The 9,489-nt window shown below is 43.1% G+C and overlaps 1 non-coding gene across 1 annotated transcript; it reads left to right on the top strand.

Moving 5' to 3' along the window:
• The first annotated feature begins 1,159 nt into the window (after positions 1–1,159).
• Positions 1,160–1,289, top strand: LOC116906453. The gene has a single exon (XR_004388709.1). It is a non-coding gene; the product is annotated as a small nucleolar RNA SNORA17 (small nucleolar RNA).
• The last annotated feature ends 8,200 nt before the right edge of the window (positions 1,290–9,489 follow it).

The following is a 9,489-nucleotide window of genomic DNA, read 5'->3' on the forward strand; positions in this document are numbered from 1 at the left end:
TGGGGCACACACTGATTCTCCCTTTCCCAGCAGCTCCTTCACTTTCAGACTTTGCATGTTTGAAAATGTTTTTATTTAATCTTTATTTTTCAAAGACATGTTAGGTATAGGACTACAGGTGTCTTAGGGTTTACTGCTATGAAGAGACACCATGACCAAGGCAACTCTTATAAGGACAGCATTTAATTGGGGCTGGCTTACAGATTCAGAGGGTGAGTCCATTATCATCAAGGCAGGAACAAGGCAGCATCCAGGCAAGCATGGTGCAGGAGGAGGTGAGAGTTCTACATGTTGTTCTGAAGGCAAGCAGGATTAGACTGGCTTCCAGGCAACTAGGAGGAGGGTCTTAAAGCCCATGCCCACAATGACACACTTCTTCCAACAAGGCCACACCTATTAATAGTGCCACTTTCTGGGTCAAACATATTCAATCCACCACACTAGGTGACAGCATAATTTTCCTCTCATCATCTTAAAGATGTTCCATTGTCTTCTGGTTTCCACTGTCTCCAGGGATGTACAAGATCAAAGAGTATTGTGAAAGGTTCACTAGAGTTTCCACAAACTCCATCCAGATTTTGATATGAAAAAAAATTAATTCTCTTCTCTCTCTCTCTCTCTCTCTCTCTCTCTCTCTCTCTCTCTCTCTCTCTGTATGTTTGTATGTCTGTGTCTCTGTATGTCTCTCTCTCTCTCTCTCTCTCTCTCTCTCTGTGTCTCTGTGTGTCTGTCTGTGTGTATATCTGTGTGTGTGTCTGTCTGTGTGTGTCGGTGTCTCTGTGTTTCTGTGTCTCTGTGTGTCTCTGTGTATGTTTGTCTGTCTGTGTGTCTGTGTGTGTGTCTGTCTGTGTGTGTCGGTGTCTGTGTGTTTCTGTGTCTCTTTGTGTATGTTTGTCTGTATGTCTGTGTGTCTGTGTGTCTGTGTGCCTGTGTGCATTGGAAATGTGCTATTCCATCCATCTGGTTTTTACCGTGGATCCCAGGTAGGCACCTTTTGACAGCTTCACTCACCGGATCATCTCTTCAACACCATTTTATATTTCAAGACAGATTCTCATTGTGTAGCCCAACCTTAAACTCTTCTTCTCAGCCTTGTGAGCATAAAATTATAGGCCTGCATCACCATGCCAACTGGAAGGTTTATTTTTAAAGATTTAAAAGTGTGTGTGTGCATTGCAGGTGTGACTGCTGTGTCACATGTGCATCGGTCAGTGGCAGAGAAGAGAGAGGCTACGTCTACACTCGGTGTTCTGACCTGTGATCACCTGAATGATTAGCAGCCTAACACTCCCTGGAAAGAGTGAGCCTGAGGCACCCACCAGTCCTGTGCTGCACAGCCCCCATACCTCCCAGAGCTGAGAGAAAGTCAAAGGCTAGAAGAACCCTGCCTGGGACCCAACCACGATGACCATCAGACTGGCACCATGGAACCTGGACAAGGAGCTGTCCTGGGATGACCACCGGTCATGCACACACTGGGGCTGGGGGAAAACCATCCCCAAGATGACCCTTGCCCGATGCCATAATACAAGAGCAGGGCATAGCACTCTAGAGACCACTCCTGAGAAAACTCCAGACACTCGGAGACCCTGGTTCTCTCTAAGAGGAGCAAGTAAGTGGTGGAGAAAGGGAAGAGAAAGAGAAACAGAAGGATATGGGTACAATGAAGGGAGGCAGAACTGGAGACTTGAAGGTAGCGAGGAACATCCTGATGCTGGTGATGCTACCTAGACCATGGTGGGGTCCTGGCTTGTGCTGCCACTGGTGAGCCATATCTGGGTTCACAGCCTTGAAACAGCAGGGATCTGTTACCACCAAAGTCCAAGTGACATCCCTGGTCTGGTCTGCTGCCTTAGGACATGTTGATATCTGAAGGCTGTGCAGAAATGGTCCCAATCCTCACCTGGGCATTGAGAAAGAAGTGGGCCTGCTGGCATGAGAGCAGGAGAGCTGGCCCTGCCCCTCCACAGCTGCAGCATTTGGGAGAGCAGGCCCTGCACTTTGCCTGGGCAGCACAAGAGTTGACTCTGGTGGCGGAGGCATAAGTAAGCTGGCCCTGAAGGCATGAGCATGGGAGAGCTGCCCCTGTACTTGTCTGCCTTCTGGTAACATAGCCAAAGGCAAGATGTACCCCCTTCATTTGAGAGAGTGGACCCAGCACCTTACCTGGGCAGAAGGTACACTGGTAGTGAGGATTGCTAGTGAGCTGACCCCAAGGCCATGAGAGCAGGAAAGCCCAGAGCTCACCAGCCCAGATACCTCTCTGGGCCAGTTTCATGGGTTTGAATGGGCCCCCCACCATCATATACCCCATGGATGAATTTCCAGAGTGCATGAAGGAGACAGCTCTATAGAACCAAAACTACAGGATCTCCAACACCTGGCACCAATGGGATGCCCAAGGGGAGTCCCAGTAAGAATCCAGTATTGAGTGTAGCAGAAGCCAGAATCCTTGTACCAGACCCATGGGCATTGAAATGGACATTTGCAAGCAAAGAAGTTTGGACAAAAGGGTATACTGTGGGACACACTAGGACACACTACAGCTTCCACAATGGGATTCTCTTCCTTGTTGGAGGAGAGGTTGCAAGGGCAGAGGGCAGAAACGAGGAGAGTGCAAGACCAGAGCATGCTTGGAGCCACTGAGCCATCTCGCTGGCCCATTTACCCAGTTTTTAACCCAGATCCAGATTGATGGATATTACATAGCTAATAAGTACCACAGCAAGGTTTTGTTGTGAACGTGAATTCTATAATAGAAGAGAAGTCATGGCCTAATTGAAGAAGAACATTAAAGAATTCTCAGCTGGGTATGACTTGTAATCCCAGAAGTTGGGAGGGTGAGGCAGGAGGGCTGACAGCCTTAGTTGTAGAAGGTGATCGTGTTGCAAAACCAAAATCAAACAAGGAGCAATCTCTGCCCATCCTCCACCCACATCTCAGAACCTGAGAGTTATTAGACAGAAAGATAATTTGGAATCCACCTTCTACACAGACTTTTGCATTGCTCCCCCTTTCTTCTAGCCCAACTCCTAAACATTAATGTGTATGAAATTGCTCTATCAAATTATACACACAACTTTTATTACCATGTAAGGAGTCATCCAGGTATTTTTACATTACTGGACTTCTACATTACCACATTAGAAGCCAAGGCACTATGATCTAGCACTGCTGTTTCCACTCTGTTACAATGTTTCCCCGAGTTTCAGCTAACAATTGCCAGTCACTTTGTGGAAATAGCACTGAACAAACTCACTCTGGGGGAAATATTGCCACCAGGCTTACAGTACTTTTCTTACAGCTTTAGAGGAGAGTGACTAATGTACCTGAAGAGCTGAACTTCTTTGGAGTAAGGAAAATAACTTCTCAGAAGACAAAATTAAACACAGGAGTTTGTCTAACACAGCAGCTCTCAAGCTTCAGAGTGCACAAGAAGCACCGAACACTTGTTTTAAGTGTATATGTTTGAGTGGATTATAGTAGTAAAAAACACCTTATACCAGGCTAGGCCCCTCCAAGATAAGTTACATAGCCTAGGGAACACTCATACACACACAGGCACACACGGTACACATACATATACACACACACACAAACACACACACACAAACACACACACAAACACACGCACGCATGAGCACACATACACACATGCACACACAGAAGCACATACACACTCACACACATAGGCACACCACACACAGTACATACATACACAGAGAAGCATACACATAGGCACACACAGGTACACACACATGCACATACACACATGAACATAGGCACTCTCTCTCTCTGTCTCACACACACACACACACACACACACATGCACGCGCACACACACACACATGCACACAAAGGCACATATGCACCTGTCATTACTTGAAGGCAGGTTGTTCAAAGCAGGCATAATGAGGAATGGAGGAGCATTCACTAGGTGAGAATTACCTCCAAAAGCTGCTTCATGTGCAGGGCCCAGCACGGACACATGGAAGACAAGCCAAAGGGCCAGAGCGTTTATGTGAAATATCAAGCATTGTAGTTGGAGGCAGAAAGACTATCTAAAATCCTAGAAGTAGATGAATTCAGGCATTCTAAAATATATTCATCTAATGGCATGTTGTAATAAAAATACCAGCATACAAAACATGAAATAATTCCTAAGATAAAAGAATACAGTTAATCAAAACATACCTCAAGGTGCCCAAGGTTTGGAAATAGCAGCAAAGTGTATTAAATGTGTTCTCTCTCTTTCCTTCCTTCTCATTCCAACCCTCTCTTATATATTCATATCCAAAGACAAAATATTTCAACAGCAGCTAAACAAATAGGGAATGCTATCAAGTAAATAGAACCTGTTTTTAAAATCCAGTGGAAATTTGGGAAGTAAAGAACTGTAACATCTTACATGAAAAGGTTCAATCACTGTATGAGATGAAGAGGAAATTGGAAACAGCAGAACAACTTGAAAATAGATCAATAGAAAGCGTCTGATCTGAGAAGCAGAGTGGGAAATAGCACAGGGTGGGGTGGGGATCAGGTACATGATCAAAAGCACACAGTCTACACACAGCTTTATGATTCTGTGTTACTAGACACCAGGAGGGAATTTCCCACTCAGAGTTTGGCTCTAGTACTCAAGATATAGTCAAGATTATTACTATTGTTGGCATAAATATCTTAATTACTACCATTAAATAAAAGTATTTCTTGGATTAGCAGATTTTAAAAGATTTGACCACGAAAATGTGTGTCATGTATATATAATATATGTACATATAATATATGCATATATGTGTATAAATATATATGGTATAAATGTTTAATATGTATGTGTGGGCATGTATATCTGACTACACACACACACACACACACACACACACACACACATTTGGACTTTTTGACTTATAGTGCAAATGATTGAACCCAGGGCTCTGTACTTGCTAAGCAAATATTCTACCACTGAGCTACATCTCTGCCCTGGTTGTATTTATAGTAATTTCAAATATTACCAAACTAGCATCCATCTAATATTTTTCCTTTCCTTTGTCTTTTCTTTCTCTTTTCAGCCTTTCTTTATCACTTGAGAATTTAAAATACTATATTTCAATGTTATCATTACCAGTTCTGTCACTCTTCTTACAAATGGTATATATAGCATTAAAATATGCATCTTTAGAGCTGGGTGTGGGAAGCGGATCTCTGAGAGTTAGAGGCCAGCCTGGTCTATAAAGTGAGTTCCAGAACAGTCAGGACTGTTACACAGTGAAACCTTGTCTCTGGGGGGAAAGCATCGTTAATTTACTGTGGTTTGCTTTCTTTGCATATATGCATGGGCACCATGTGCACATAATGCCATGCAGGGCAGAAGAGGGCATTGGATGCCCTGGAACAGGAGTTACAGATGGTCCCGAGCCACCATTTGGCTGCTGCAATCAGTCCTGGGCCATCTGGAAAAGCAGCCAGTGCTCCCTCCTCACTGCTGAAGCATTTCTCAGGGCCTCTTGTAGTTTACTTTCAAACAACACTTCACGTACGGCTTGCAAAAGTTACAGTTTGCTTTTCCTTCACACAATTTGTGTTGTTCTATGTTTTATTTCTATGTGTGCAGAAAACCATCGATTATTAAAAATTTAAAGCCACAAAAAAACCCCACCTTTTGTACCTACTCATAAACTAACATCCTGGGGCACTTCTCATTCTTTTGGGTGGACCCTGTTTTCCTCAGAACTTCCTTAAATACCTTGCAGTTTAAGTCTGATGGTGGTGACATCTGTACCTCTGAAAAGACCTTATTTTTCTTTTTGTTGTTTGTTTTATTTGTTTGGGTTATTTTTGATTTTTGGGGTTTTTTGAGATTTAATATAAGAATCCAGAACACTACTAAGAAGCATAGGCTATAAAGGCATATAGATTAAATAGATGTTAAATTGGTGATGAATAGACAAACCAGCAGATGGATAAGAGATCAACTGAGTTATAAGCTTCATATATAATATAGTATATATCAATATACCCCATATATATTCTTCTATCTATAGTTTTCAGTATTTCTGTATCCCTCTCTTGCATCCTAGATGCAACTAAATCCTAGATTGGCTAAAGAAAATTTGTAATATACAATATATATTATGTACACAGCATTGTTTTACAGGACTTGACATCTATTGCAAAAACTAGTCTAAAGTCTCTGTAAAGATATTAATTTTACCTGGTATTAAGGTTTGAAATTCCTAACATAACCCGCAGAGGAAGAAAGACAAGTGTGATGTGCAGAAGAGAAAAGGTAAGCTGGACCATGTAGTTCATGGAAAATGAACTGAAATCAGTCATTTTCACTAAGCTTTCATGGCTTAGGTGCCCTGCCTGTACCTTCAGTCATGGAGCTAACTCCTGTCCTGGGAGCTGGTGAAGCTTAGACAGAATTCAGAAGACCGAGGTCCGGCAAACCAAGATGAGCCACGGGGTGGCTGACAGTGTGTGTGTGAGCTTTAAAAGTGGCCGAAGCTCCACATTCGCCCTTTAAACCTCATACAAGAATGCCCGTGGAGCTGACTCAAACTGCAAACATCCAGGAAAAAGAGTTCTGAAAATTGAGTTCAGCATAGCCTGTTGGCACAAAGCTGTCACAGACGGGGTTGTTTCCATGGAGCCCACTCGGGTTCCGTTTCAGTAGTGTACATCAACATTATCAAAAGGAATGGCCATAGGAAACCTCTGAGAACAGCCTGGTCAAGTGGCGGGGCCCCAAGACCCCTGGAGCTGGCAACAGCATCAAGGAGCCTTTGCAAAACACTTGCATTTAACTGAGTAGCTGCCAACTAGAAGCAGAGGACTAGCTTTCGGCTTCCAATACAGTAGCCTCATTAGTCACAGCGGAGGGACAGCAAGAGGAGGGATTCCTCTGCCTAGAGCTTTCAGTCTTTCTGCATCCTTTGGCACCCTAAGATTCTGGCTGACTAAAATTTATATTAACCAGACTTGGACCAAAATAGAAACTCTAACCCAGGTGATATCGAGGAAACGTGTACCCTGACATCGGTTGTTGTTGGGGGCGGGGCAAGGGAGCAAACCCGTACCTTCAGGGCTCATGAATAGGAAGGAGTAACTAACTTGAGGGAAAGGGATGGATACTGAAAAGTGCAAACTGCAGAAGGTAGCTTCAAGTGCGGTGGGGAAAGATTTCCAGCAAGGGTGGTGTATCAATTTAGGAAAATAAAAAGGAAGGCTTAAACTTTTCTGAAATAAGACATAGTACACGAGATATAGCAGGAGACAGTTGGAGGGGGTATCGAGATGCAGAAATATTAAAGCAGGGTGGCATAAGGAAAAAAATGAACAAGGGAGTGATGCACCTTAAGTTTCTATTTAACAGCACACAATCAGGCCTTTTAAAACCCCAGAATACATAGATTGATACAAAAGCCACCATCTACTCACTAACCAGTTAAGACAATTATTAACATTTTGTGTATCCTTCTCAAATCTATCTTCCTCAACTCAATTTTTTATTAGATTATTTTAGAGCAAACCTAAAACCTATCATGATTTTACCTGTAAGTATTGTGCTGTCTCTGATCCATAAAGACTTTCTTTATTTCTTTCTATTGAAAATTTGTCTATAAACCCATTAACACACCTAGGAAGATGTGTGAGTATCAACTGCTGCCCACAACACGGTGAGATTTCCTCAATGAGCTTAACAATTGTTCCTTTGTGGTGGCTTGTGCATTCAGAATCCTAACCAGGGATACACATTGTCTGTACCTGGTAGGTCACCAAAGAACCAACATCCAAGCTAGTGATACATAATGGATAAGTGACAGCTCTGATGAAATCACAAAGGAGAATGATAGAGAATAAAAATAAAAACGTAAGCCAGAAGTGAGTGGCCTGCATATGTGTAGTCAGTACTAATAAAGAAACTTGGGGTGCTTGAAACAGAAGAGATAATTAAGGTTATAATAAGAGTAATGTCTTTTGATACTGTTTACTTTTTTTTGAAATTACAATCTAATTACGTCTTTCTCCTCTTCCTTTTCCTTCTTCCAAACCCTTCCATGTATAACCCCATTTTCATCACCTCTTTATTTTAATTGTTGCTACACACATGTGCGTGCATGCGTGCGTGCGTGCGTGCGTGTGTGTGTGTTATTAATTACATTTTACCTGCTGTGAATTGAATAATGTCAGGGCTAAGTACTGACTAGGTTAGTAGAGTGGCAGTTGTAGGCTCTCCTCTAAGATCTGAGGCTTCCCTGGCCCTGGGTAATTAACTAGGTTTCCCTCCTGCTGTACGGGCAGAGAGAGTTGTTGGTTTCCTCTAAGGCATACATAGTGTTATTGTTGCTATAGGGTTACTGTGCCATGCTGACCATTGCTGCAGTTCACAGGCCCTGGAGGACTGTTCTTTACTTTCCTCCCTTGGAAGCATATTCTGTTACCACACGAGCTAGTCCTCAGGGAGGAGACGTTCAGCTTGGGTCCAGCTCAAGTCCTCTGTGTCCTGTGCCTGAAATATATGATGTCTTCAGCAATACGGACTTACCTTCCACCTCTGTGAGGCAACCAACAGCAGCAGCCTTTAGCGTTTGGGAATCTCCTGAACGACTCTGACTGACAACTCAAAGCTCATGCCTGTATCGTTGTTTTCTGGACAAATTTCTCCCTGCCGATTTCCCTTAGATTAAGGCAATGATAGACTCAGCTGGACTCGGGATGATGGGGTGTCAGTACTGTTGTGTACAGCTGGTGCACACTGTTGGTGCACACTGTTGGTGGGACTGTTCAAGCTTCCTCTAGTTCAGGGATCTGGAGACATCGCTCATGGGATAGAACTATCCACTAAGTGCTTTTGATTTATTGCGCTGCAGTCAATTTACGACATACCCTCCCCCAATTACTTACTATGGGGCTTGTTAAGTTTGCTTGATTTGTTTTAGTTGATTGATGATTAGATAGCGGCTGCCACATAGAAGGGGCTTTGGCCATACTGATGCAGGTCCACATGAGGTACTGAATCCAGTATTTGAGCTCCATCAAACTTTCAGAGAGCTTGGGAGGAGTTAAGCATCAGATGTTTGTAAGAGGGAAGTAAATGATTATGCAGAGGATAGACAGTAGCAGTAAAAGCATCTTGCACACCATCTTCCACTAGAAAAATAGTCTTACCCAACTCCTTCAATCTGATGGGCTCTTCTGTGACTGGCAGAATTTGATGGGAGCCGTGATTTATGGGAGAGCTTCCTCTCTTGGAACAGTGACGAAAGTAAGAATCCATTGCAATCTACTGAAGAATGAGAGGCTGCATATCCCCTTATCAGACAGCCTAGACCAACTACTAGACGCATAAGTATGGTCATTATGCATCTTTCAGCCCAGCTGACAATCCAGGTAAAGGTAATGGCATATTATGTGACCCATGAAACAAGGCAAGCAACTGTTTGGCTTGTCAATAGGATCAAATTAAATAATGTATTGTTGCATTTG

The sequence above is a fragment of the Rattus rattus genome, chromosome 7 (genome assembly GCF_011064425.1).
Source record: "Rattus rattus isolate New Zealand chromosome 7, Rrattus_CSIRO_v1, whole genome shotgun sequence".
NCBI lineage: Eukaryota > Metazoa > Chordata > Mammalia > Rodentia > Muridae > Rattus > Rattus rattus.